This window comes from Muscardinus avellanarius, assembly GCF_963383645.1.
Source record: "Muscardinus avellanarius genome assembly, chromosome: 9".
Lineage (NCBI taxonomy): Eukaryota > Metazoa > Chordata > Mammalia > Rodentia > Gliridae > Muscardinus > Muscardinus avellanarius.
In genome coordinates, this window is record NC_137795.1 from 18,190,931 (window position 1) to 18,218,642 (window position 27,712).

The following is a 27,712-nucleotide window of genomic DNA, read 5'->3' on the forward strand; positions in this document are numbered from 1 at the left end:
CCTGGCCGAAAGCCTGGTGTTCTCTGCTCTGAGCCCTGATCCTGCTTCCACGCTGGAAAGCCCCTTTGGTCCTCATCCCGTGGGCCTCCTAAACTTCCTGTACCCAGTTCCAGGTCCTGCCCAGCTTGAGAGGTCTGGGTTTCGCTAGGAAGTTGGGCATGGAATCCCCCAGCCCTCTCCAGGCTCCCTCCTTTTAAAGAACCTAGTTTCTCTGGGAGTCCGCGGTCCGCGCATGCGCAGTGGCCTTTAGGACTGCCTTTCCAGGGCGTCTGCCAGGGGAGGCAGCGCTCAGTGAGCAGGCTGGGGTGCGAGTTGAACGGGTTCCCTCTCTTTCTACGGAGCTGACCCAGGTTACTCAGTGATGCCAGTGCACACTTTGCCTTGCCTTTTAAACTGAGCGCACCACACACGGTCTGTGTTCTGCCCTATTTGGAAGCTAGGACTGGAAGATCTGGGGGACTGTGCCATTCCCGCGAGAGAGCATGCGCGGCTCCCGCATGGCCAGGCATACACAGCTGAGGAGACTTAAACCCCAAGTGGAGCCTCGCGGTGTGGCTGGCATACTTGTCGCAATCCCCGCTGCTGGGGAGTCTGATACAGAGGATCGAACAGGTTGGAAGCCAGCCTCGGTGACTTAGCGAAGCTTTCAGCCACTTAATGTTTCCAGGTTCAACACAAAATATGAAAATGGTTTGGCAGTTTAGTCCAGAGGTCCAAAAGACCCTGGGATCAACCTTGCCTTAACAAAACAGAAACGAAAATAAAATGAAATGACAGAAAATAATAAACATATAAATGCAAGTGGATATTAGGCCCTATACATAGAACCACAGACTCCTGTTCCCCGCCGCAAAGGTAAGGGTACACGACCGGGGCCGCATCTGTGTTTCTTAGGGGTGACCAGGAATCGCGCTGCACACCTGGCCGAAAGCCTGGTGTTCTCTGCTCTGAGCCCTGATCCTGCTTCCACACTGGAAAGCCCCTTTGGTCCTCATACCGTGGGCCTCCCTCCCTTCCGCTACCCAGTTCCAGATCCTGCCCAGCTTGGGAGGTCTGGGTTTCGCTAGGAAGTTGGGCATGGAATCCCCCAGCCCTCTCCAGGCTCCGCCTTTTAAAGAACCCAGTTTCTCTGGGAGTCCGCGGTCCGCGCATGCGCAGTGGCCTTTAGGACTACCTTTCCAGGGCGTCTGCCAGGGGAGGCAGCGCTCAGTGAGCAGGCTGGGGTGCGAGTTGAACGGGTTCCCTCTCTTTCTACGGAGCTGACCCAGGTTACACAGTGATGCCAGTGCACACTTTGCCTTGCCTTTTAAACTGAGCGCACCACACACGGTCTGTGTTCTGCCCTATTTGGAAGCTAGGACTGGAAGATCTGGGGGACTGTGCCATTCCCGCGAGAGAGCATGCGCGGCTCCCGCACGGCCAGGCATAGACAGCTGAGGAGACTTAAACCCCAAGTGGAGCCTCGCGGTGTGGCTGGCATACTTGTCACAATCCCCGCTGCTGGGGAGTCTGATACAGAGGATCGAACAGGTTGGAAGCCAGCCTCGGTGACTTAGCGAAGCTTTCAGCCACTTAATGTTTCCAGGTTCAACACAAAATATGAAAATGGTTTGGCAGTTTAGTCCAGAGGTCCAAAAGACCCTGGTTTCAACCTTGCCTTAACAAAACAGAAACGAAAATAAAATGAAATGACATAAAGTAATAAACATATAGCTGCAAGTGGATATTAGGCCCTTTACATAGAACCACAGACTCCTGTTTTCCGCAACAAGGGAAGGGTACACGACTGGGGCCGCATCTGTGTTTCTTAGGGGTGACCAGGAATCGCGCTGCTCACCTGGCCGAAAGCCTGGTGTTCTCTGCTCTGAGCCCTGATCCTGCTTCCACGCTGGAAAGCCCCTTTGGTCCTCATCCCGTGGGCCTCCTAAACTTCCTGTACCTAGTTCCAGATCCTGCCCAGCTTGAGAGGTCTGGGTTTCGCTAGGAAGTTGGGCATGGAATCCCCCAGCCCTCTCCAGGCTCCCTCCTTTTAAAGAACCTAGTTTCTCTGGGAGTCCGCGGTCCGCGCATGCGCAGTGGCCTTTAGGACTGCCTTTCCAGGGCGTCTGCCAGGGGAGGCAGCGCTCAGTGAGCAGGCGGGGGTGCGAGTTGAACGGGTTCCCTCTCTTTCTACGGAGCTGACCCAGGTTACTCAGTGATGCCAGTGCACACTTTGCCTTGCCTTTTAAACTGAGCGCACCACACACGGTCTGTGTTCTGCCCTATTTGGAAGCTAGGACTGGAAGATCTGGGGGACTGTGCCATTCCCGCGAGAGAGCATGCGCGGCTCCCGCACGGCCAGGCATAGACAGCTGAGGAGACTTAAACCCCAAGTGGAGCCTCGCGGTGTGCCTGGCATACTTGTCGCAATCCCCGCTGCTGGGGAGTCTGATACAGAGGATCGAACAGGTTGGAAGCCAGCCTCGGTGACTTAGCGAAGCTTTCAGCCACTTAATGTTTCCAGGTTCAACACAAAATATGAAAATGGTTTGGCAGTTTAGTCCAGAGGTCCAAAAGACCCTGGGTTCAACCTTGCCTTAACAAAACAGAAACGAAAATAAAATGAAATGACAGAAAGTAATAAACATATAGCTGCAAGTGGATATTAGGCCCTTTACATAGAACCACAGACTCCTGTTCCCCGCCGCAAAGGTAAGGGTACACGACCGGGGCCGCATCTGTGTTTCTTAGGGGTGACCAGGAATCGCGCTGCACACCTTTCCGAAAGCCTGGTGTTCTCTGCTCTGAGCCCTGATCCTGCTTCCACACTGGAAAGCCCCTTTGGTCCTCATACCGTGGGCCTCCCTCCCTTCCGCTACCCAGTTCCAGATCCTGCCCAGCTTGGGAGGTCTGGGTTTCGCTAGGAAGTTGGGCATGGAATCCCCCAGCCCTCTCCAGGCTCCCTCCTTTTAAAGAACCTAGTTTCTCTGGGAGTCCGCGGTCCACGCATGCGCAGTGGCCTTTAGGACTGCCTTTCCAGGGCGTCTGCCAGGGGAGGCAGCGCTCAGTGAGGAGGCTGGGGTGCGAGTTGAACGGGTTCCCTCTCTTTCTACGGAGCTGACCCAGGTTACTCAGTGATGCCAGTGCACACTTTGCCTTGCCTTTTAAACTGAGCGCACCACACACGGTCTGTGTTCTGCCCTATTTGGAAGCTAAGATTGGAAGATCTGGGGGACTGTGCCATTCCCGCGAGAGAGCATGCGCGGCTCCTGCACGGCCAGGCATACACAGCTGAGGAGACTTAAACCCCAAGTGGAGCCTCGCGGTGTGGCTGGCATACTTGTCGCAATCCCCGCTGCTGGGGAGTCTGATACAGAGGATCGAACAGGTTGGAAGCCAGCCTCGGTGACTTAGCGAAGCTTTCAGCCACTTAATGTTTCCAGGTTCAACACAAAATATGAAAATGGTTTGGCAGTTTAGTCCAGAGGTCCAAAAGACCCTGGGTTCAACCTTGCCTTAACAAAACAGAAACGAAAATAAAATGAAATGACAGAAAGTAATAAACATATAGCTGCAAGTGGATATTAGGCCCTTTACATAGAACCACAGACTCCTGTTCCCCGCCGCAAAGGTAAAGGTACACGGCCGTGGCAGCATCTGTGTTTCTTAGGGGTGACCAGGAATCGCGCTGCTCACCTGGCCGAAAGCCTGGTGTTCTCTGCTCTGAGCCCTGATCCTGCTTCCACGCTGGAAAGCCCCTTTGGTCCTCATACCGTGGGCCTCCTAAACTTCCTGTACCCAGTTCCAGATCCTGCCCAGCTTGAGAGGTCTGGGTTTCGCTAGGAAGTTGGGCATGGAATCCCCCAGCCCTCTCCAGGCTCCCTCCTTTTAAAGAACCTAGTTTCTCTGGGAGTCCGCGGTCCGCGCATGCGCAGTGGCCTTTAGGACTGCCTGTCCAGGGCGTCTGCCAGGGGAGGCAGCGCTCAGTGAGCAGGCTGGGGTGCGAGTTGAACGGGTTCCCTCTCTTTCTACGGAGCTGACCCAGGTTACTCAGTGATGCCAGTGCACACTTTGCCTTGCCTTTTAAACTGAGCGCACCACACACGGTCTGTGTTCTGCCCTATTTGGAAGCTAAGATTGGAAGATCTGGGGGACTGTGCCATTCCCGCGAGAGAGCATGCGCGGCTCCCGCACGGCCAGGCATACACAGCTGAGGAGACTTAAACCCCAAGTGGAGCCTCGCGGTGTGGCTGGCATACTTGTCGCAATCCCCGCTGCTGGGGAGTCTGATACAGAGGATCGAACAGGTTGGAAGCCAGCCTCGGTGACTTAGCGAAGCTTTCAGCCACTTAATGTTTCCAGGTTCAACACAAAATATGAAAATGGTTTGGCAGTTTAGTCCAGAGGTCCAAAAGACCCTGGGTTCAACCTTGCCTTAACAAAACAGAAACGAAAATAAAATGAAATGACAGAAAGTAATAAACATATAGCTGCAAGTGGATATTAGGCCCTTTACATAGAACCACAGACTCCTGTTCCCCGCCGCAAAGGTAAGGGTACACGACCGGGGCCGCATCTGTGTTTCTTAGGGGTGACCAGGAATCGCGCTGCACACCTTTCCGAAAGCCTGGTGTTCTCTGCTCTGAGCCCTGATCCTGCTTCCACACTGGAAAGCCCCTTTGGTCCTCATACCGTGGGCCTCCCTCCCTTCCGCTACCCAGTTCCAGATCCTGCCCAGCTTGGGAGGTCTGGGTTTCGCTAGGAAGTTGGGCATGGAATCCCCCAGCCCTCTCCAGGCTCCCTCCTTTTAAAGAACCTAGTTTCTCTGGGAGTCCGCGGTCCACGCATGCGCAGTGGCCTTTAGGACTGCCTTTCCAGGGCGTCTGCCAGGGGAGGCAGCGCTCAGTGAGGAGGCTGGGGTGCGAGTTGAACGGGTTCCCTCTCTTTCTACGGAGCTGACCCAGGTTACTCAGTGATGCCAGTGCACACTTTGCCTTGCCTTTTAAACTGAGCGCACCACACACGGTCTGTGTTCTGCCCTATTTGGAAGCTAAGATTGGAAGATCTGGGGGACTGTGCCATTCCCGCGAGAGAGCATGCGCGGCTCCTGCACGGCCAGGCATACACAGCTGAGGAGACTTAAACCCCAAGTGGAGCCTCGCGGTGTGGCTGGCATACTTGTCGCAATCCCCGCTGCTGGGGAGTCTGATACAGAGGATCGAACAGGTTGGAAGCCAGCCTCGGTGACTTAGCGAAGCTTTCAGCCACTTAATGTTTCCAGGTTCAACACAAAATATGAAAATGGTTTGGCAGTTTAGTCCAGAGGTCCAAAAGACCCTGGGTTCAACCTTGCCTTAACAAAACAGAAACGAAAATAAAATGAAATGACAGAAAGTAATAAACATATAGCTGCAAGTGGATATTAGGCCCTTTACATAGAACCACAGACTCCTGTTCCCCGCCGCAAAGGTAAAGGTACACGGCCGTGGCAGCATCTGTGTTTCTTAGGGGTGACCAGGAATCGCGCTGCTCACCTGGCCGAAAGCCTGGTGTTCTCTGCTCTGAGCCCTGATCCTGCTTCCACGCTGGAAAGCCCCTTTGGTCCTCATACCGTGGGCCTCCTAAACTTCCTGTACCCAGTTCCAGATCCTGCCCAGCTTGAGAGGTCTGGGTTTCGCTAGGAAGTTGGGCATGGAATCCCCCAGCCCTCTCCAGGCTCCCTCCTTTTAAAGAACCTAGTTTCTCTGGGAGTCCGCGGTCCGCGCATGCGCAGTGGCCTTTAGGACTGCCTTTCCAGGGCGTCTGCCAGGGGAGGCAGCGCTCAGTGAGCAGGCTGGGGTGCGAGTTGAACGGGTTCCCTCTCTTTCTACGGAGCTGACCCAGGTTACTCAGTGATGCCAGTGCACACTTTGCCTTGCCTTTTAAACTGAGCGCACCACACACGGTCTGTGTTCTGCCCTATTTGGAAGCTAAGATTGGAAGATCTGGGGGACTGTGCCATTCCCGCGAGAGAGCATGCGCGGCTCCCGCACGGCCAGGCATACACAGCTGAGGAGACTTAAACCCCAAGTGGAGCCTCGCGGTGTGGCTGGCATACTTGTCGCAATCCCCGCTGCTGGGGAGTCTGATACAGAGGATCGAACAGGTTGGAAGCCAGCCTCGGTGACTTAGCGAAGCTTTCAGCCACTTAATGTTTCCAGGTTCAACACAAAATATGAAAATGGTTTGGCAGTTTAGTCCAGAGGTCCAAAAGACCCTGGGTTCAACCTTGCCTTAACAAAACAGAAACGAAAATAAAATGAAATGACAGAAAGTAATAAACATATAGCTGCAAGTGGATATTAGGCCCTTTACATAGAACCACAGACTCCTGTTCCCCGCCGCAAAGGTAAGGGTACACGACCTGGGCCGCATCTGTGTTTCTTAGGGGTGACCAGGAATCGCGCTGCACACCTGGCCGAAAGCCTGGTGTTCTCTGCTCTGAGCCCTGATCCTGCTTCCACGCTGAAAAGCCCCTTTGGTCCTCATACCGTGGGCCTCCCTCCCTTCCGCTACCCAGTTCCAGATCCTGCCCAGCTTGGGAGGTCTGGGTTTCGCTAGGAAGTTGGGCATGGAATCCCCCAGCCCTCTCCAGGCTCCCTCCTTTTAAAGAACCCAGTTTCTCTGGGAGTCCGCGGTCCGCGCATGCGCAGTGGCCTTTAGGACTGCCTTTCCAGGGCGTCTGCCAGGGGAGGCAGCGCTCAGTGAGCAGGCTGGGGTGCGAGTTGAACGGGTTCCATCTCTTTCTACGGAGCTGACCCAGGTTACTCAGTGATGCCAGTGCACACTTTGCCTTGCCTTTTAAACTGAGCGCAACACACACGGTCTGTGTTCTGCCCTATTTGGAAGCTAGGACTGGAAGATCTGGGGGACTGTGCCATTCCCGCGAGAGAGCATGCGCGGCTCCCGCACGGCCAGGCATACACAGCTGAGGAGACTTAAACCCCAAGTGGAGCCTGGCGGTGTGGCTGGCGTACTTTCGCAATCCCCGCTGCTGGGGAGTCTGAGACAGAGGATCGAACAGGTTGGAAGCCAGCCTCGGTGACTTAGCGAAGCTTTCAGCCACTTAATGTTTCCAGGTTCAACAAAAATATGAAAATGTTTTGGCAGTTTAGTCCAGAGTTCCAACAGACCCTGGGATCAACCTTGCCTTAATAAAACAGAAACGAAAATAAAATGAAATGACAGAAAATAATAAACATATAGATGCAAGTGGATATTAGGCCCTTTACATAGAACTACAGACTCCTGTTCCCCGCCGCAAAGGTAAAGGTACACGGCCGTGGCAGCATCTGTGTTTCTTAGGGGTGACCAGGAATCGCGCTGCTCACCTGGCCGAAAGCCTGGTGTTCTCTGCTCTGAGCCCTGATCCTGCTTCCACGCTGGAAAGCCCATTTGGTCCTCATCCCGTGGGCCTCCTAAACTTCCTGTACCCAGTTCCAGATCCTGCCCAGCTTGGGAGGTCTGGGTTTCGCTAGGAAGTAGGGCATGGAATCCCCCAGCCCTCTCCAGGCTCCCTCCTTTTAAAGAACCCAGTTTCTCTGGGAGTCCGCGGTCCGCGCTTGCGCAGTGGCCTTTAGGACTCCCTTTCCAGGGCGTCTGCCAGGGGAGGCAGTGCTCAGTGAGCAGGCTGGGGTGCGAGTTGAACGGGTTCGCTCTCTTTCTACGGAGCTGACCCAGGTTACTCAGTGATGCCAGTGCACACTTTTCCTTGCCGTTTAAACTGAGCGCACCACACACGGTCTGTGTTCTGCCCTATTTGGAAGCTAGGACTGGAAGATCTGGGGGACTGTGCCATTCCCGCGAGAGATCATGCGCGGCTCCCGCACGGCCAGGCATACACAGCTGAGGAGACTTAAACCCCAAGTGGAGTCTGGCGGTGTGGCTGGCGTATTTTCACAATCCCCGCTGCTGGGGAGTCTGAGACAGAGGATCGAACAGGTTGGAAGCCAGCCTCGGTGACTTAGCGAAGCTTTCAGCCACTTAATGTTTCCAGGTTCAACAAAAATATGAAAATGGTTTGGCAGTTTACTCCAGAGGTCCAACAGACCCTGGGATCAACCTTGCCTTAACAAAACAGAAACGAAAATAAAATGAAATGACAGAAAATAATAAACATATAGATGCAAGTGGATATTAGGCCCTTTACATAGAACCACAGACTCCTGTCCCCCGCCGCAAAGGTAAAGGTACAAGGCCATGCAGCATCTGTGTTTCTTAGGGGTGACCAGGAATCGCGCTGCACACCTGGCCGAAAGCCTGGTGTTCTCTGCTCTGAGCCCTGATCCTGCTTCCACGCTGGAAAGCCCCTTTGGTCCTCATCCCGTGGGCCTCCTAAACTTCCTGTACCCAGTTCCAGGTCCTGCCCAGCTTGAGAGGTCTGGGTTTCGCTAGGAAGTTGGGCATGGAATCCCCCAGCCCTCTCCAGGCTCCCTCCTTTTAAAGAACCTAGTTTCTCTGGGAGTCCGCGGTCCGCGCATGCGCAGTGGCCTTTAGGACTGCCTTTCCAGGGCGTCTGCCAGGGGAGGCAGCGCTCAGTGAGCAGGCTGGGGTGCGAGTTGAACGGGTTCCCTCTCTTTCTACGGAGCTGACCCAGGTTACTCAGTGATGCCAGTGCACACTTTGCCTTGCCTTTTAAACTGAGCGCACCACACACGGTCTGTGTTCTGCCCTATTTGGAAGCTAAGATTGGAAGATCTGGGGGACTGTGCCATTCCCGCGAGAGAGCATGCGCGGCTCCCGCACGGCCAGGCATACACAGCTGAGGAGACTTAAACCCCAAGTGGAGTCTGGCGGTGTGGCTGGCGTATTTTCACAATCCCCGCTGCTGGGGAGTCTGAGACAGAGGATCGAACAGGTTGGAAGCCAGCCTCGTTGACTTAGCGAAGCTTTCAGCCACTTAATGTTTCCAGGTTCAACAAAAATATGAAAATGGTTTGGTAGTTTAGTCCAGAGGTCCAACAGACCCTGGGATCAACCTTGCCTTAACAAAACAGAAACGAAAATAAAATGAAATGACAGAAAATAATAAACATATAGATGCAAGTGGATATTAGGCCCTTTACATAGAACCACAGACTCCTGTCCCCCGCCGCAAAGGTAAAGGTACACGGCCACGGCAGCATCTGTGTTTCTTAGGGGTGACCAGGAATCGCGCTGCACACCTGGCCGAAAGCCTGGTGTTCTCTGCTCTGAGCCCTGATCCTGCTTCCACGCTGGAAAGCCCCTTTGGTCCTCATCCCGTGGGCCTCCTAAACTTCCTGTACCCAGTTCCAGATCCTGCCCAGCTTGAGAGGTCTGGGTTTCGCTAGGAAGTTGGGCATGGAATCCCCCAGCCCTCTCCAGGCTCCCTCCTTTTAAAGAACCTAGTTTCTCTGGGAGTCCGCGGTCCGCGCATGCGCAGTGGCCTTTAGGACTGCCTTTCCAGGGCGTCTGCCAGGGGAGGCAGCGCTCAGTGAGCAGGCTGGGGTGCGAGTTGAACGGGTTCCCTCTCTTTCTACGGAGCTGACCCAGGTTACTCAGTGATGCCAGTGCACACTTTGCCTTGCCTTTTAAACTGAGCGCACCACACACGGTCTGTGTTCTGCCCTATTTGGAAGCTAGGACTGGAAGATCTGGGGGACTGTGCCATTCCCGCGAGAGAGCATGCGCGGCTCCCGCACGGCCAGGCATACACAGCTGAGGAGACTTAAACCCCAAGTGGAGCCTCGCGGTGTGGCTGGCATACTTGTCGCAATCCCCGCTGCTGGGGAGTCTGATACAGAGGATCGAACAGGTTGGAAGCCAGCCTCGGTGACTTAGCAAAGCTTTCAGCCACTTAATGTTTCCAGGTTCAACACAAAATATGAAAATGGTTTGGCAGTTTAGTCCAGAGGTCCAAAAGACCCTGGGTTCAACCTTGCCTTAACAAAACAGAAACGAAAATAAAATGAAATGACAGAAAATAATAAACATATAAATGCAAGTGGATATTAGGCCCTATACATAGAACCACAGACTCCTGTTCCCCGCAGCAAAGGTAAGGGTACACGACCGGGGCCGCATCTGTGTTTCTTAGGGGTGACCAGGAATCGCGCTGCACACCTGGCCGAAAGCCTGGTGTTCTCTGCTCTGAGCCCTGATCCTGCTTCCACACTGGAAAGCCCCTTTGGTCCTCATACCGTGGGCCTCCCTCCCTTCCGCTACCCAGTTCCAGATCCTGCCCAGCTTGGGAGGTCTGGGTTTCGCTAGGAAGTAGGGCATGGAATCCCCCAGCCCTCTCCAGGCTCCCTCCTTTTAAAGAACCCAGTTTCTCTGGGAGTCCGCGGTCCGCGCTTGCGCAGTGGCCTTTAGGACTCCCTTTCCAGGGCGTCTGCCAGGGGAGGCAGTGCTCAGTGAGCAGGCTGGGGTGCGAGTTGAACGGGTTCGCTCTCTTTCTACGGAGCTGACCCAGGTTACTCAGTGATGCCAGTGCACACTTTTCCTTGCCGTTTAACCTGAGCGCACCACACACGGTCTGTGTTCTGCCCTATTTGGAAGCTAGGACTGGAAGATCTGGGGGACTGTGCCATTCCCGCGAGAGATCATGCGCGGCTCCCGCACGGCCAGGCATACACAGCTGAGGAGACTTAAACCCCAAGTGGAGTCTGGCGGTGTGGCTGGCGTATTTTCACAATCCCCGCTGCTGGGGAGTCTGAGACAGAGGATCGAACAGGTTGGAAGCCAGCCTCGGTGACTTAGCGAAGCTTTCAGCCACTTAATGTTTCCAGGTTCAACAAAAATATGAAAATGGTTTGGCAGTTTACTCCAGAGGTCCAACAGACCCTGGGATCAACCTTGCCTTAACAAAACAGAAACGAAAATAAAATGAAATGACAGAAAATAATAAACATATAGATGCAAGTGGATATTAGGCCCTTTACATAGAACCACAGACTCCTGTCCCCCGCCGCAAAGGTAAAGGTACAAGGCCATGCAGCATCTGTGTTTCTTAGGGGTGACCAGGAATCGCGCTGCACACCTGGCCGAAAGCCTGGTGTTCTCTGCTCTGAGCCCTGATCCTGCTTCCACGCTGGAAAGCCCCTTTGGTCCTCATCCCGTGGGCCTCCTAAACTTCCTGTACCCAGTTCCAGGTCCTGCCCAGCTTGAGAGGTCTGGGTTTCGCTAGGAAGTTGGGCATGGAATCCCCCAGCCCTCTCCAGGCTCCCTCCTTTTAAAGAACCTAGTTTCTCTGGGAGTCCGCGGTCCGCGCATGCGCAGTGGCCTTTAGGACTGCCTTTCCAGGGCGTCTGCCAGGGGAGGCAGCGCTCAGTGAGCAGGCTGGGGTGCGAGTTGAACGGGTTCCCTCTCTTTCTACGGAGCTGACCCAGGTTACTCAGTGATGCCAGTGCACACTTTGCCTTGCCTTTTAAACTGAGCGCACCACACACGGTCTGTGTTCTGCCCTATTTGGAAGCTAGGACTGGAAGATCTGGGGGACTGTGCCATTCCCGCGAGAGAGCATGCGCGGCTCCCGCATGGCCAGGCATACACAGCTGAGGAGACTTAAACCCCAAGTGGAGCCTCGCGGTGTGGCTGGCATACTTGTCGCAATCCCCGCTGCTGGGGAGTCTGATACAGAGGATCGAACAGGTTGGAAGCCAGCCTCGGTGACTTAGCGAAGCTTTCAGCCACTTAATGTTTCCAGGTTCAACACAAAATATGAAAATGGTTTGGCAGTTTAGTCCAGAGGTCCAAAAGACCCTGGGATCAACCTTGCCTTAACAAAACAGAAACGAAAATAAAATGAAATGACAGAAAATAATAAACATATAAATGCAAGTGGATATTAGGCCCTATACATAGAACCACAGACTCCTGTTCCCCGCCGCAAAGGTAAGGGTACACGACCGGGGCCGCATCTGTGTTTCTTAGGGGTGACCAGGAATCGCGCTGCACACCTGGCCGAAAGCCTGGTGTTCTCTGCTCTGAGCCCTGATCCTGCTTCCACACTGGAAAGCCCCTTTGGTCCTCATACCGTGGGCCTCCCTCCCTTCCGCTACCCAGTTCCAGATCCTGCCCAGCTTGGGAGGTCTGGGTTTCGCTAGGAAGTTGGGCATGGAATCCCCCAGCCCTCTCCAGGCTCCGCCTTTTAAAGAACCCAGTTTCTCTGGGAGTCCGCGGTCCGCGCATGCGCAGTGGCCTTTAGGACTACCTTTCCAGGGCGTCTGCCAGGGGAGGCAGCGCTCAGTGAGCAGGCTGGGGTGCGAGTTGAACGGGTTCCCTCTCTTTCTACGGAGCTGACCCAGGTTACACAGTGATGCCAGTGCACACTTTGCCTTGCCTTTTAAACTGAGCGCACCACACACGGTCTGTGTTCTGCCCTATTTGGAAGCTAGGACTGGAAGATCTGGGGGACTGTGCCATTCCCGCGAGAGAGCATGCGCGGCTCCCGCACGGCCAGGCATAGACAGCTGAGGAGACTTAAACCCCAAGTGGAGCCTCGCGGTGTGGCTGGCATACTTGTCACAATCCCCGCTGCTGGGGAGTCTGATACAGAGGATCGAACAGGTTGGAAGCCAGCCTCGGTGACTTAGCGAAGCTTTCAGCCACTTAATGTTTCCAGGTTCAACACAAAATATGAAAATGGTTTGGCAGTTTAGTCCAGAGGTCCAAAAGACCCTGGTTTCAACCTTGCCTTAACAAAACAGAAACGAAAATAAAATGAAATGACATAAAGTAATAAACATATAGCTGCAAGTGGATATTAGGCCCTTTACATAGAACCACAGACTCCTGTTTTCCGCAACAAGGGAAGGGTACACGACTGGGGCCGCATCTGTGTTTCTTAGGGGTGACCAGGAATCGCGCTGCTCACCTGGCCGAAAGCCTGGTGTTCTCTGCTCTGAGCCCTGATCCTGCTTCCACGCTGGAAAGCCCCTTTGGTCCTCATCCCGTGGGCCTCCTAAACTTCCTGTACCTAGTTCCAGATCCTGCCCAGCTTGAGAGGTCTGGGTTTCGCTAGGAAGTTGGGCATGGAATCCCCCAGCCCTCTCCAGGCTCCCTCCTTTTAAAGAACCTAGTTTCTCTGGGAGTCCGCGGTCCGCGCATGCGCAGTGGCCTTTAGGACTGCCTTTCCAGGGCGTCTGCCAGGGGAGGCAGCGCTCAGTGAGCAGGCGGGGGTGCGAGTTGAACGGGTTCCCTCTCTTTCTACGGAGCTGACCCAGGTTACTCAGTGATGCCAGTGCACACTTTGCCTTGCCTTTTAAACTGAGCGCACCACACACGGTCTGTGTTCTGCCCTATTTGGAAGCTAGGACTGGAAGATCTGGGGGACTGTGCCATTCCCGCGAGAGAGCATGCGCGGCTCCCGCACGGCCAGGCATAGACAGCTGAGGAGACTTAAACCCCAAGTGGAGCCTCGCGGTGTGCCTGGCATACTTGTCGCAATCCCCGCTGCTGGGGAGTCTGATACAGAGGATCGAACAGGTTGGAAGCCAGCCTCGGTGACTTAGCGAAGCTTTCAGCCACTTAATGTTTCCAGGTTCAACACAAAATATGAAAATGGTTTGGCAGTTTAGTCCAGAGGTCCAAAAGACCCTGGGTTCAACCTTGCCTTAACAAAACAGAAACGAAAATAAAATGAAATGACAGAAAGTAATAAACATATAGCTGCAAGTGGATATTAGGCCCTTTACATAGAACCACAGACTCCTGTTCCCCGCCGCAAAGGTAAGGGTACACGACCGGGGCCGCATCTGTGTTTCTTAGGGGTGACCAGGAATCGCGCTGCACACCTTTCCGAAAGCCTGGTGTTCTCTGCTCTGAGCCCTGATCCTGCTTCCACACTGGAAAGCCCCTTTGGTCCTCATACCGTGGGCCTCCCTCCCTTCCGCTACCCAGTTCCAGATCCTGCCCAGCTTGGGAGGTCTGGGTTTCGCTAGGAAGTTGGGCATGGAATCCCCCAGCCCTCTCCAGGCTCCCTCCTTTTAAAGAACCTAGTTTCTCTGGGAGTCCGCGGTCCACGCATGCGCAGTGGCCTTTAGGACTGCCTTTCCAGGGCGTCTGCCAGGGGAGGCAGCGCTCAGTGAGGAGGCTGGGGTGCGAGTTGAACGGGTTCCCTCTCTTTCTACGGAGCTGACCCAGGTTACTCAGTGATGCCAGTGCACACTTTGCCTTGCCTTTTAAACTGAGCGCACCACACACGGTCTGTGTTCTGCCCTATTTGGAAGCTAAGATTGGAAGATCTGGGGGACTGTGCCATTCCCGCGAGAGAGCATGCGCGGCTCCTGCACGGCCAGGCATACACAGCTGAGGAGACTTAAACCCCAAGTGGAGCCTCGCGGTGTGGCTGGCATACTTGTCGCAATCCCCGCTGCTGGGGAGTCTGATACAGAGGATCGAACAGGTTGGAAGCCAGCCTCGGTGACTTAGCGAAGCTTTCAGCCACTTAATGTTTCCAGGTTCAACACAAAATATGAAAATGGTTTGGCAGTTTAGTCCAGAGGTCCAAAAGACCCTGGGTTCAACCTTGCCTTAACAAAACAGAAACGAAAATAAAATGAAATGACAGAAAGTAATAAACATATAGCTGCAAGTGGATATTAGGCCCTTTACATAGAACCACAGACTCCTGTTCCCCGCCGCAAAGGTAAAGGTACACGGCCGTGGCAGCATCTGTGTTTCTTAGGGGTGACCAGGAATCGCGCTGCTCACCTGGCCGAAAGCCTGGTGTTCTCTGCTCTGAGCCCTGATCCTGCTTCCACGCTGGAAAGCCCCTTTGGTCCTCATACCGTGGGCCTCCTAAACTTCCTGTACCCAGTTCCAGATCCTGCCCAGCTTGAGAGGTCTGGGTTTCGCTAGGAAGTTGGGCATGGAATCCCCCAGCCCTCTCCAGGCTCCCTCCTTTTAAAGAACCTAGTTTCTCTGGGAGTCCGCGGTCCGCGCATGCGCAGTGGCCTTTAGGACTGCCTGTCCAGGGCGTCTGCCAGGGGAGGCAGCGCTCAGTGAGCAGGCTGGGGTGCGAGTTGAACGGGTTCCCTCTCTTTCTACGGAGCTGACCCAGGTTACTCAGTGATGCCAGTGCACACTTTGCCTTGCCTTTTAAACTGAGCGCACCACACACGGTCTGTGTTCTGCCCTATTTGGAAGCTAAGATTGGAAGATCTGGGGGACTGTGCCATTCCCGCGAGAGAGCATGCGCGGCTCCCGCACGGCCAGGCATACACAGCTGAGGAGACTTAAACCCCAAGTGGAGCCTCGCGGTGTGGCTGGCATACTTGTCGCAATCCCCGCTGCTGGGGAGTCTGATACAGAGGATCGAACAGGTTGGAAGCCAGCCTCGGTGACTTAGCGAAGCTTTCAGCCACTTAATGTTTCCAGGTTCAACACAAAATATGAAAATGGTTTGGCAGTTTAGTCCAGAGGTCCAAAAGACCCTGGGTTCAACCTTGCCTTAACAAAACAGAAACGAAAATAAAATGAAATGACAGAAAGTAATAAACATATAGCTGCAAGTGGATATTAGGCCCTTTACATAGAACCACAGACTCCTGTTCCCCGCCGCAAAGGTAAGGGTACACGACCGGGGCCGCATCTGTGTTTCTTAGGGGTGACCAGGAATCGCGCTGCACACCTTTCCGAAAGCCTGGTGTTCTCTGCTCTGAGCCCTGATCCTGCTTCCACACTGGAAAGCCCCTTTGGTCCTCATACCGTGGGCCTCCCTCCCTTCCGCTACCCAGTTCCAGATCCTGCCCAGCTTGGGAGGTCTGGGTTTCGCTAGGAAGTTGGGCATGGAATCCCCCAGCCCTCTCCAGGCTCCCTCCTTTTAAAGAACCTAGTTTCTCTGGGAGTCCGCGGTCCACGCATGCGCAGTGGCCTTTAGGACTGCCTTTCCAGGGCGTCTGCCAGGGGAGGCAGCGCTCAGTGAGGAGGCTGGGGTGCGAGTTGAACGGGTTCCCTCTCTTTCTACGGAGCTGACCCAGGTTACTCAGTGATGCCAGTGCACACTTTGCCTTGCCTTTTAAACTGAGCGCACCACACACGGTCTGTGTTCTGCCCTATTTGGAAGCTAAGATTGGAAGATCTGGGGGACTGTGCCATTCCCGCGAGAGAGCATGCGCGGCTCCTGCACGGCCAGGCATACACAGCTGAGGAGACTTAAACCCCAAGTGGAGCCTCGCGGTGTGGCTGGCATACTTGTCGCAATCCCCGCTGCTGGGGAGTCTGATACAGAGGATCGAACAGGTTGGAAGCCAGCCTCGGTGACTTAGCGAAGCTTTCAGCCACTTAATGTTTCCAGGTTCAACACAAAATATGAAAATGGTTTGGCAGTTTAGTCCAGAGGTCCAAAAGACCCTGGGTTCAACCTTGCCTTAACAAAACAGAAACGAAAATAAAATGAAATGACAGAAAGTAATAAACATATAGCTGCAAGTGGATATTAGGCCCTTTACATAGAACCACAGACTCCTGTTCCCCGCCGCAAAGGTAAAGGTACACGGCCGTGGCAGCATCTGTGTTTCTTAGGGGTGACCAGGAATCGCGCTGCTCACCTGGCCGAAAGCCTGGTGTTCTCTGCTCTGAGCCCTGATCCTGCTTCCACGCTGGAAAGCCCCTTTGGTCCTCATACCGTGGGCCTCCTAAACTTCCTGTACCCAGTTCCAGATCCTGCCCAGCTTGAGAGGTCTGGGTTTCGCTAGGAAGTTGGGCATGGAATCCCCCAGCCCTCTCCAGGCTCCCTCCTTTTAAAGAACCTAGTTTCTCTGGGAGTCCGCGGTCCGCGCATGCGCAGTGGCCTTTAGGACTGCCTTTCCAGGGCGTCTGCCAGGGGAGGCAGCGCTCAGTGAGCAGGCTGGGGTGCGAGTTGAACGGGTTCCCTCTCTTTCTACGGAGCTGACCCAGGTTACTCAGTGATGCCAGTGCACACTTTGCCTTGCCTTTTAAACTGAGCGCACCACACACGGTCTGTGTTCTGCCCTATTTGGAAGCTAAGATTGGAAGATCTGGGGGACTGTGCCATTCCCGCGAGAGAGCATGCGCGGCTCCCGCACGGCCAGGCATACACAGCTGAGGAGACTTAAACCCCAAGTGGAGCCTCGCGGTGTGGCTGGCATACTTGTCGCAATCCCCGCTGCTGGGGAGTCTGATACAGAGGATCGAACAGGTTGGAAGCCAGCCTCGGTGACTTAGCGAAGCTTTCAGCCACTTAATGTTTCCAGGTTCAACACAAAATATGAAAATGGTTTGGCAGTTTAGTCCAGAGGTCCAAAAGACCCTGGGTTCAACCTTGCCTTAACAAAACAGAAACGAAAATAAAATGAAATGACAGAAAGTAATAAACATATAGCTGCAAGTGGATATTAGGCCCTTTACATAGAACCACAGACTCCTGTTCCCCGCCGCAAAGGTAAGGGTACACGACCTGGGCCGCATCTGTGTTTCTTAGGGGTGACCAGGAATCGCGCTGCACACCTGGCCGAAAGCCTGGTGTTCTCTGCTCTGAGCCCTGATCCTGCTTCCACGCTGAAAAGCCCCTTTGGTCCTCATACCGTGGGCCTCCCTCCCTTCCGCTACCCAGTTCCAGATCCTGCCCAGCTTGGGAGGTCTGGGTTTCGCTAGGAAGTTGGGCATGGAATCCCCCAGCCCTCTCCAGGCTCCCTCCTTTTAAAGAACCCAGTTTCTCTGGGAGTCCGCGGTCCGCGCATGCGCAGTGGCCTTTAGGACTGCCTTTCCAGGGCGTCTGCCAGGGGAGGCAGCGCTCAGTGAGCAGGCTGGGGTGCGAGTTGAACGGGTTCCATCTCTTTCTACGGAGCTGACCCAGGTTACTCAGTGATGCCAGTGCACACTTTGCCTTGCCTTTTAAACTGAGCGCAACACACACGGTCTGTGTTCTGCCCTATTTGGAAGCTAGGACTGGAAGATCTGGGGGACTGTGCCATTCCCGCGAGAGAGCATGCGCGGCTCCCGCACGGCCAGGCATACACAGCTGAGGAGACTTAAACCCCAAGTGGAGCCTGGCGGTGTGGCTGGCGTACTTTCGCAATCCCCGCTGCTGGGGAGTCTGAGACAGAGGATCGAACAGGTTGGAAGCCAGCCTCGGTGACTTAGCGAAGCTTTCAGCCACTTAATGTTTCCAGGTTCAACAAAAATATGAAAATGTTTTGGCAGTTTAGTCCAGAGTTCCAACAGACCCTGGGATCAACCTTGCCTTAATAAAACAGAAACGAAAATAAAATGAAATGACAGAAAATAATAAACATATAGATGCAAGTGGATATTAGGCCCTTTACATAGAACTACAGACTCCTGTTCCCCGCCGCAAAGGTAAAGGTACACGGCCGTGGCAGCATCTGTGTTTCTTAGGGGTGACCAGGAATCGCGCTGCTCACCTGGCCGAAAGCCTGGTGTTCTCTGCTCTGAGCCCTGATCCTGCTTCCACGCTGGAAAGCCCATTTGGTCCTCATCCCGTGGGCCTCCTAAACTTCCTGTACCCAGTTCCAGATCCTGCCCAGCTTGGGAGGTCTGGGTTTCGCTAGGAAGTAGGGCATGGAATCCCCCAGCCCTCTCCAGGCTCCCTCCTTTTAAAGAACCCAGTTTCTCTGGGAGTCCGCGGTCCGCGCTTGCGCAGTGGCCTTTAGGACTCCCTTTCCAGGGCGTCTGCCAGGGGAGGCAGTGCTCAGTGAGCAGGCTGGGGTGCGAGTTGAACGGGTTCGCTCTCTTTCTACGGAGCTGACCCAGGTTACTCAGTGATGCCAGTGCACACTTTTCCTTGCCGTTTAAACTGAGCGCACCACACACGGTCTGTGTTCTGCCCTATTTGGAAGCTAGGACTGGAAGATCTGGGGGACTGTGCCATTCCCGCGAGAGATCATGCGCGGCTCCCGCACGGCCAGGCATACACAGCTGAGGAGACTTAAACCCCAAGTGGAGTCTGGCGGTGTGGCTGGCGTATTTTCACAATCCCCGCTGCTGGGGAGTCTGAGACAGAGGATCGAACAGGTTGGAAGCCAGCCTCGGTGACTTAGCGAAGCTTTCAGCCACTTAATGTTTCCAGGTTCAACAAAAATATGAAAATGGTTTGGCAGTTTACTCCAGAGGTCCAACAGACCCTGGGATCAACCTTGCCTTAACAAAACAGAAACGAAAATAAAATGAAATGACAGAAAATAATAAACATATAGATGCAAGTGGATATTAGGCCCTTTACATAGAACCACAGACTCCTGTCCCCCGCCGCAAAGGTAAAGGTACAAGGCCATGCAGCATCTGTGTTTCTTAGGGGTGACCAGGAATCGCGCTGCACACCTGGCCGAAAGCCTGGTGTTCTCTGCTCTGAGCCCTGATCCTGCTTCCACGCTGGAAAGCCCCTTTGGTCCTCATCCCGTGGGCCTCCTAAACTTCCTGTACCCAGTTCCAGGTCCTGCCCAGCTTGAGAGGTCTGGGTTTCGCTAGGAAGTTGGGCATGGAATCCCCCAGCCCTCTCCAGGCTCCCTCCTTTTAAAGAACCTAGTTTCTCTGGGAGTCCGCGGTCCGCGCATGCGCAGTGGCCTTTAGGACTGCCTTTCCAGGGCGTCTGCCAGGGGAGGCAGCGCTCAGTGAGCAGGCTGGGGTGCGAGTTGAACGGGTTCCCTCTCTTTCTACGGAGCTGACCCAGGTTACTCAGTGATGCCAGTGCACACTTTGCCTTGCCTTTTAAACTGAGCGCACCACACACGGTCTGTGTTCTGCCCTATTTGGAAGCTAGGACTGGAAGATCTGGGGGACTGTGCCATTCCCGCGAGAGAGCATGCGCGGCTCCCGCATGGCCAGGCATACACAGCTGAGGAGACTTAAACCCCAAGTGGAGCCTCGCGGTGTGGCTGGCATACTTGTCGCAATCCCCGCTGCTGGGGAGTCTGATACAGAGGATCGAACAGGTTGGAAGCCAGCCTCGGTGACTTAGCGAAGCTTTCAGCCACTTAATGTTTCCAGGTTCAACACAAAATATGAAAATGGTTTGGCAGTTTAGTCCAGAGGTCCAAAAGACCCTGGGATCAACCTTGCCTTAACAAAACAGAAACGAAAATAAAATGAAATGACAGAAAATAATAAACATATAAATGCAAGTGGATATTAGGCCCTATACATAGAACCACAGACTCCTGTTCCCCGCCGCAAAGGTAAGGGTACACGACCGGGGCCGCATCTGTGTTTCTTAGGGGTGACCAGGAATCGCGCTGCACACCTGGCCGAAAGCCTGGTGTTCTCTGCTCTGAGCCCTGATCCTGCTTCCACACTGGAAAGCCCCTTTGGTCCTCATACCGTGGGCCTCCCTCCCTTCCGCTACCCAGTTCCAGATCCTGCCCAGCTTGGGAGGTCTGGGTTTCGCTAGGAAGTTGGGCATGGAATCCCCCAGCCCTCTCCAGGCTCCGCCTTTTAAAGAACCCAGTTTCTCTGGGAGTCCGCGGTCCGCGCATGCGCAGTGGCCTTTAGGACTACCTTTCCAGGGCGTCTGCCAGGGGAGGCAGCGCTCAGTGAGCAGGCTGGGGTGCGAGTTGAACGGGTTCCCTCTCTTTCTACGGAGCTGACCCAGGTTACACAGTGATGCCAGTGCACACTTTGCCTTGCCTTTTAAACTGAGCGCACCACACACGGTCTGTGTTCTGCCCTATTTGGAAGCTAGGACTGGAAGATCTGGGGGACTGTGCCATTCCCGCGAGAGAGCATGCGCGGCTCCCGCACGGCCAGGCATAGACAGCTGAGGAGACTTAAACCCCAAGTGGAGCCTCGCGGTGTGGCTGGCATACTTGTCACAATCCCCGCTGCTGGGGAGTCTGATACAGAGGATCGAACAGGTTGGAAGCCAGCCTCGGTGACTTAGCGAAGCTTTCAGCCACTTAATGTTTCCAGGTTCAACACAAAATATGAAAATGGTTTGGCAGTTTAGTCCAGAGGTCCAAAAGACCCTGGTTTCAACCTTGCCTTAACAAAACAGAAACGAAAATAAAATGAAATGACATAAAGTAATAAACATATAGCTGCAAGTGGATATTAGGCCCTTTACATAGAACCACAGACTCCTGTTTTCCGCAACAAGGGAAGGGTACACGACTGGGGCCGCATCTGTGTTTCTTAGGGGTGACCAGGAATCGCGCTGCTCACCTGGCCGAAAGCCTGGTGTTCTCTGCTCTGAGCCCTGATCCTGCTTCCACGCTGGAAAGCCCCTTTGGTCCTCATCCCGTGGGCCTCCTAAACTTCCTGTACCTAGTTCCAGATCCTGCCCAGCTTGAGAGGTCTGGGTTTCGCTAGGAAGTTGGGCATGGAATCCCCCAGCCCTCTCCAGGCTCCCTCCTTTTAAAGAACCTAGTTTCTCTGGGAGTCCGCGGTCCGCGCATGCGCAGTGGCCTTTAGGACTGCCTTTCCAGGGCGTCTGCCAGGGGAGGCAGCGCTCAGTGAGCAGGCGGGGGTGCGAGTTGAACGGGTTCCCTCTCTTTCTACGGAGCTGACCCAGGTTACTCAGTGATGCCAGTGCACACTTTGCCTTGCCTTTTAAACTGAGCGCACCACACACGGTCTGTGTTCTGCCCTATTTGGAAGCTAGGACTGGAAGATCTGGGGGACTGTGCCATTCCCGCGAGAGAGCATGCGCGGCTCCCGCACGGCCAGGCATAGACAGCTGAGGAGACTTAAACCCCAAGTGGAGCCTCGCGGTGTGCCTGGCATACTTGTCGCAATCCCCGCTGCTGGGGAGTCTGATACAGAGGATCGAACAGGTTGGAAGCCAGCCTCGGTGACTTAGCGAAGCTTTCAGCCACTTAATGTTTCCAGGTTCAACACAAAATATGAAAATGGTTTGGCAGTTTAGTCCAGAGGTCCAAAAGACCCTGGGTTCAACCTTGCCTTAACAAAACAGAAACGAAAATAAAATGAAATGACAGAAAGTAATAAACATATAGCTGCAAGTGGATATTAGGCCCTTTACATAGAACCACAGACTCCTGTTCCCCGCCGCAAAGGTAAGGGTACACGACCGGGGCCGCATCTGTGTTTCTTAGGGGTGACCAGGAATCGCGCTGCACACCTTTCCGAAAGCCTGGTGTTCTCTGCTCTGAGCCCTGATCCTGCTTCCACACTGGAAAGCCCCTTTGGTCCTCATACCGTGGGCCTCCCTCCCTTCCGCTACCCAGTTCCAGATCCTGCCCAGCTTGGGAGGTCTGGGTTTCGCTAGGAAGTTGGGCATGGAATCCCCCAGCCCTCTCCAGGCTCCCTCCTTTTAAAGAACCTAGTTTCTCTGGGAGTCCGCGGTCCACGCATGCGCAGTGGCCTTTAGGACTGCCTTTCCAGGGCGTCTGCCAGGGGAGGCAGCGCTCAGTGAGGAGGCTGGGGTGCGAGTTGAACGGGTTCCCTCTCTTTCTACGGAGCTGACCCAGGTTACTCAGTGATGCCAGTGCACACTTTGCCTTGCCTTTTAAACTGAGCGCACCACACACGGTCTGTGTTCTGCCCTATTTGGAAGCTAAGATTGGAAGATCTGGGGGACTGTGCCATTCCCGCGAGAGAGCATGCGCGGCTCCTGCACGGCCAGGCATACACAGCTGAGGAGACTTAAACCCCAAGTGGAGCCTCGCGGTGTGGCTGGCATACTTGTCGCAATCCCCGCTGCTGGGGAGTCTGATACAGAGGATCGAACAGGTTGGAAGCCAGCCTCGGTGACTTAGCGAAGCTTTCAGCCACTTAATGTTTCCAGGTTCAACACAAAATATGAAAATGGTTTGGCAGTTTAGTCCAGAGGTCCAAAAGACCCTGGGTTCAACCTTGCCTTAACAAAACAGAAACGAAAATAAAATGAAATGACAGAAAGTAATAAACATATAGCTGCAAGTGGATATTAGGCCCTTTACATAGAACCACAGACTCCTGTTCCCCGCCGCAAAGGTAAAGGTACACGGCCGTGGCAGCATCTGTGTTTCTTAGGGGTGACCAGGAATCGCGCTGCTCACCTGGCCGAAAGCCTGGTGTTCTCTGCTCTGAGCCCTGATCCTGCTTCCACGCTGGAAAGCCCCTTTGGTCCTCATACCGTGGGCCTCCTAAACTTCCTGTACCCAGTTCCAGATCCTGCCCAGCTTGAGAGGTCTGGGTTTCGCTAGGAAGTTGGGCATGGAATCCCCCAGCCCTCTCCAGGCTCCCTCCTTTTAAAGAACCTAGTTTCTCTGGGAGTCCGCGGTCCGCGCATGCGCAGTGGCCTTTAGGACTGCCTGTCCAGGGCGTCTGCCAGGGGAGGCAGCGCTCAGTGAGCAGGCTGGGGTGCGAGTTGAACGGGTTCCCTCTCTTTCTACGGAGCTGACCCAGGTTACTCAGTGATGCCAGTGCACACTTTGCCTTGCCTTTTAAACTGAGCGCACCACACACGGTCTGTGTTCTGCCCTATTTGGAAGCTAAGATTGGAAGATCTGGGGGACTGTGCCATTCCCGCGAGAGAGCATGCGCGGCTCCCGCACGGCCAGGCATACACAGCTGAGGAGACTTAAACCCCAAGTGGAGCCTCGCGGTGTGGCTGGCATACTTGTCGCAATCCCCGCTGCTGGGGAGTCTGATACAGAGGATCGAACAGGTTGGAAGCCAGCCTCGGTGACTTAGCGAAGCTTTCAGCCACTTAATGTTTCCAGGTTCAACACAAAATATGAAAATGGTTTGGCAGTTTAGTCCAGAGGTCCAAAAGACCCTGGGTTCAACCTTGCCTTAACAAAACAGAAACGAAAATAAAATGAAATGACAGAAAGTAATAAACATATAGCTGCAAGTGGATATTAGGCCCTTTACATAGAACCACAGACTCCTGTTCCCCGCCGCAAAGGTAAGGGTACACGACCGGGGCCGCATCTGTGTTTCTTAGGGGTGACCAGGAATCGCGCTGCACACCTTTCCGAAAGCCTGGTGTTCTCTGCTCTGAGCCCTGATCCTGCTTCCACACTGGAAAGCCCCTTTGGTCCTCATACCGTGGGCCTCCCTCCCTTCCGCTACCCAGTTCCAGATCCTGCCCAGCTTGGGAGGTCTGGGTTTCGCTAGGAAGTTGGGCATGGAATCCCCCAGCCCTCTCCAGGCTCCCTCCTTTTAAAGAACCTAGTTTCTCTGGGAGTCCGCGGTCCACGCATGCGCAGTGGCCTTTAGGACTGCCTTTCCAGGGCGTCTGCCAGGGGAGGCAGCGCTCAGTGAGGAGGCTGGGGTGCGAGTTGAACGGGTTCCCTCTCTTTCTACGGAGCTGACCCAGGTTACTCAGTGATGCCAGTGCACACTTTGCCTTGCCTTTTAAACTGAGCGCACCACACACGGTCTGTGTTCTGCCCTATTTGGAAGCTAAGATTGGAAGATCTGGGGGACTGTGCCATTCCCGCGAGAGAGCATGCGCGGCTCCTGCACGGCCAGGCATACACAGCTGAGGAGACTTAAACCCCAAGTGGAGCCTCGCGGTGTGGCTGGCATACTTGTCGCAATCCCCGCTGCTGGGGAGTCTGATACAGAGGATCGAACAGGTTGGAAGCCAGCCTCGGTGACTTAGCGAAGCTTTCAGCCACTTAATGTTTCCAGGTTCAACACAAAATATGAAAATGGTTTGGCAGTTTAGTCCAGAGGTCCAAAAGACCCTGGGTTCAACCTTGCCTTAACAAAACAGAAACGAAAATAAAATGAAATGACAGAAAGTAATAAACATATAGCTGCAAGTGGATATTAGGCCCTTTACATAGAACCACAGACTCCTGTTCCCCGCCGCAAAGGTAAAGGTACACGGCCGTGGCAGCATCTGTGTTTCTTAGGGGTGACCAGGAATCGCGCTGCTCACCTGGCCGAAAGCCTGGTGTTCTCTGCTCTGAGCCCTGATCCTGCTTCCACGCTGGAAAGCCCCTTTGGTCCTCATACCGTGGGCCTCCTAAACTTCCTGTACCCAGTTCCAGATCCTGCCCAGCTTGAGAGGTCTGGGTTTCGCTAGGAAGTTGGGCATGGAATCCCCCAGCCCTCTCCAGGCTCCGCCTTTTAAAGAACCCAGTTTCTCTGGGAGTCCGCGGTCCGCGCATGCGCAGTGGCCTTTAGGACTACCTTTCCAGGGCGTCTGCCAGGGGAGGCAGCGCTCAGTGAGCAGGCTGGGGTGCGAGTTGAACGGGTTCCCTCTCTTTCTACGGAGCTGACCCAGGTTACACAGTGATGCCAGTGCACACTTTGCCTTGCCTTTTAAACTGAGCGCACCACACACGGTCTGTGTTCTGCCCTATTTGGAAGCTAGGACTGGAAGATCTGGGGGACTGTGCCATTCCCGCGAGAGAGCATGCGCGGCTCCCGCACGGCCAGGCATAGACAGCTGAGGAGACTTAAACCCCAAGTGGAGCCTCGCGGTGTGGCTGGCATACTTGTCACAATCCCCGCTGCTGGGGAGTCTGATACAGAGGATCGAACAGGTTGGAAGCCAGCCTCGGTGACTTAGCGAAGCTTTCAGCCACTTAATGTTTCCAGGTTCAACACAAAATATGAAAATGGTTTGGCAGTTTAGTCCAGAGGTCCAAAAGACCCTGGTTTCAACCTTGCCTTAACAAAACAGAAACGAAAATAAAATGAAATGACATAAAGTAATAAACATATAGCTGCAAGTGGATATTAGGCCCTTTACATAGAACCACAGACTCCTGTTTTCCGCAACAAGGGAAGGGTACACGACTGGGGCCGCATCTGTGTTTCTTAGGGGTGACCAGGAATCGCGCTGCTCACCTGGCCGAAAGCCTGGTGTTCTCTGCTCTGAGCCCTGATCCTGCTTCCACGCTGGAAAGCCCCTTTGGTCCTCATCCCGTGGGCCTCCTAAACTTCCTGTACCTAGTTCCAGATCCTGCCCAGCTTGAGAGGTCTGGGTTTCGCTAGGAAGTTGGGCATGGAATCCCCCAGCCCTCTCCAGGCTCCCTCCTTTTAAAGAACCTAGTTTCTCTGGGAGTCCGCGGTCCGCGCATGCGCAGTGGCCTTTAGGACTGCCTTTCCAGGGCGTCTGCCAGGGGAGGCAGCGCTCAGTGAGCAGGCGGGGGTGCGAGTTGAACGGGTTCCCTCTCTTTCTACGGAGCTGACCCAGGTTACTCAGTGATGCCAGTGCACACTTTGCCTTGCCTTTTAAACTGAGCGCACCACACACGGTCTGTGTTCTGCCCTATTTGGAAGCTAGGACTGGAAGATCTGGGGGACTGTGCCATTCCCGCGAGAGAGCATGCGCGGCTCCCGCACGGCCAGGCATAGACAGCTGAGGAGACTTAAACCCCAAGTGGAGCCTCGCGGTGTGCCTGGCATACTTGTCGCAATCCCCGCTGCTGGGGAGTCTGATACAGAGGATCGAACAGGTTGGAAGCCAGCCTCGGTGACTTAGCGAAGCTTTCAGCCACTTAATGTTTCCAGGTTCAACACAAAATATGAAAATGGTTTGGCAGTTTAGTCCAGAGGTCCAAAAGACCCTGGGTTCAACCTTGCCTTAACAAAACAGAAACGAAAATAAAATGAAATGACAGAAAGTAATAAACATATAGCTGCAAGTGGATATTAGGCCCTTTACATAGAACCACAGACTCCTGTTCCCCGCCGCAAAGGTAAGGGTACACGACCGGGGCCGCATCTGTGTTTCTTAGGGGTGACCAGGAATCGCGCTGCACACCTTTCCGAAAGCCTGGTGTTCTCTGCTCTGAGCCCTGATCCTGCTTCCACACTGGAAAGCCCCTTTGGTCCTCATACCGTGGGCCTCCCTCCCTTCCGCTACCCAGTTCCAGATCCTGCCCAGCTTGGGAGGTCTGGGTTTCGCTAGGAAGTTGGGCATGGAATCCCCCAGCCCTCTCCAGGCTCCCTCCTTTTAAAGAACCTAGTTTCTCTGGGAGTCCGCGGTCCACGCATGCGCAGTGGCCTTTAGGACTGCCTTTCCAGGGCGTCTGCCAGGGGAGGCAGCGCTCAGTGAGGAGGCTGGGGTGCGAGTTGAACGGGTTCCCTCTCTTTCTACGGAGCTGACCCAGGTTACTCAGTGATGCCAGTGCACACTTTGCCTTGCCTTTTAAACTGAGCGCACCACACACGGTCTGTGTTCTGCCCTATTTGGAAGCTAAGATTGGAAGATCTGGGGGACTGTGCCATTCCCGCGAGAGAGCATGCGCGGCTCCTGCACGGCCAGGCATACACAGCTGAGGAGACTTAAACCCCAAGTGGAGCCTCGCGGTGTGGCTGGCATACTTGTCGCAATCCCCGCTGCTGGGGAGTCTGATACAGAGGATCGAACAGGTTGGAAGCCAGCCTCGGTGACTTAGCGAAGCTTTCAGCCACTTAATGTTTCCAGGTTCAACACAAAATATGAAAATGGTTTGGCAGTTTAGTCCAGAGGTCCAAAAGACCCTGGGTTCAACCTTGCCTTAACAAAACAGAAACGAAAATAAAATGAAATGACAGAAAGTAATAAACATATAGCTGCAAGTGGATATTAGGCCCTTTACATAGAACCACAGACTCCTGTTCCCCGCCGCAAAGGTAAAGGTACACGGCCGTGGCAGCATCTGTGTTTCTTAGGGGTGACCAGGAATCGCGCTGCTCACCTGGCCGAAAGCCTGGTGTTCTCTGCTCTGAGCCCTGATCCTGCTTCCACGCTGGAAAGCCCCTTTGGTCCTCATACCGTGGGCCTCCTAAACTTCCTGTACCCAGTTCCAGATCCTGCCCAGCTTGAGAGGTCTGGGTTTCGCTAGGAAGTTGGGCATGGAAT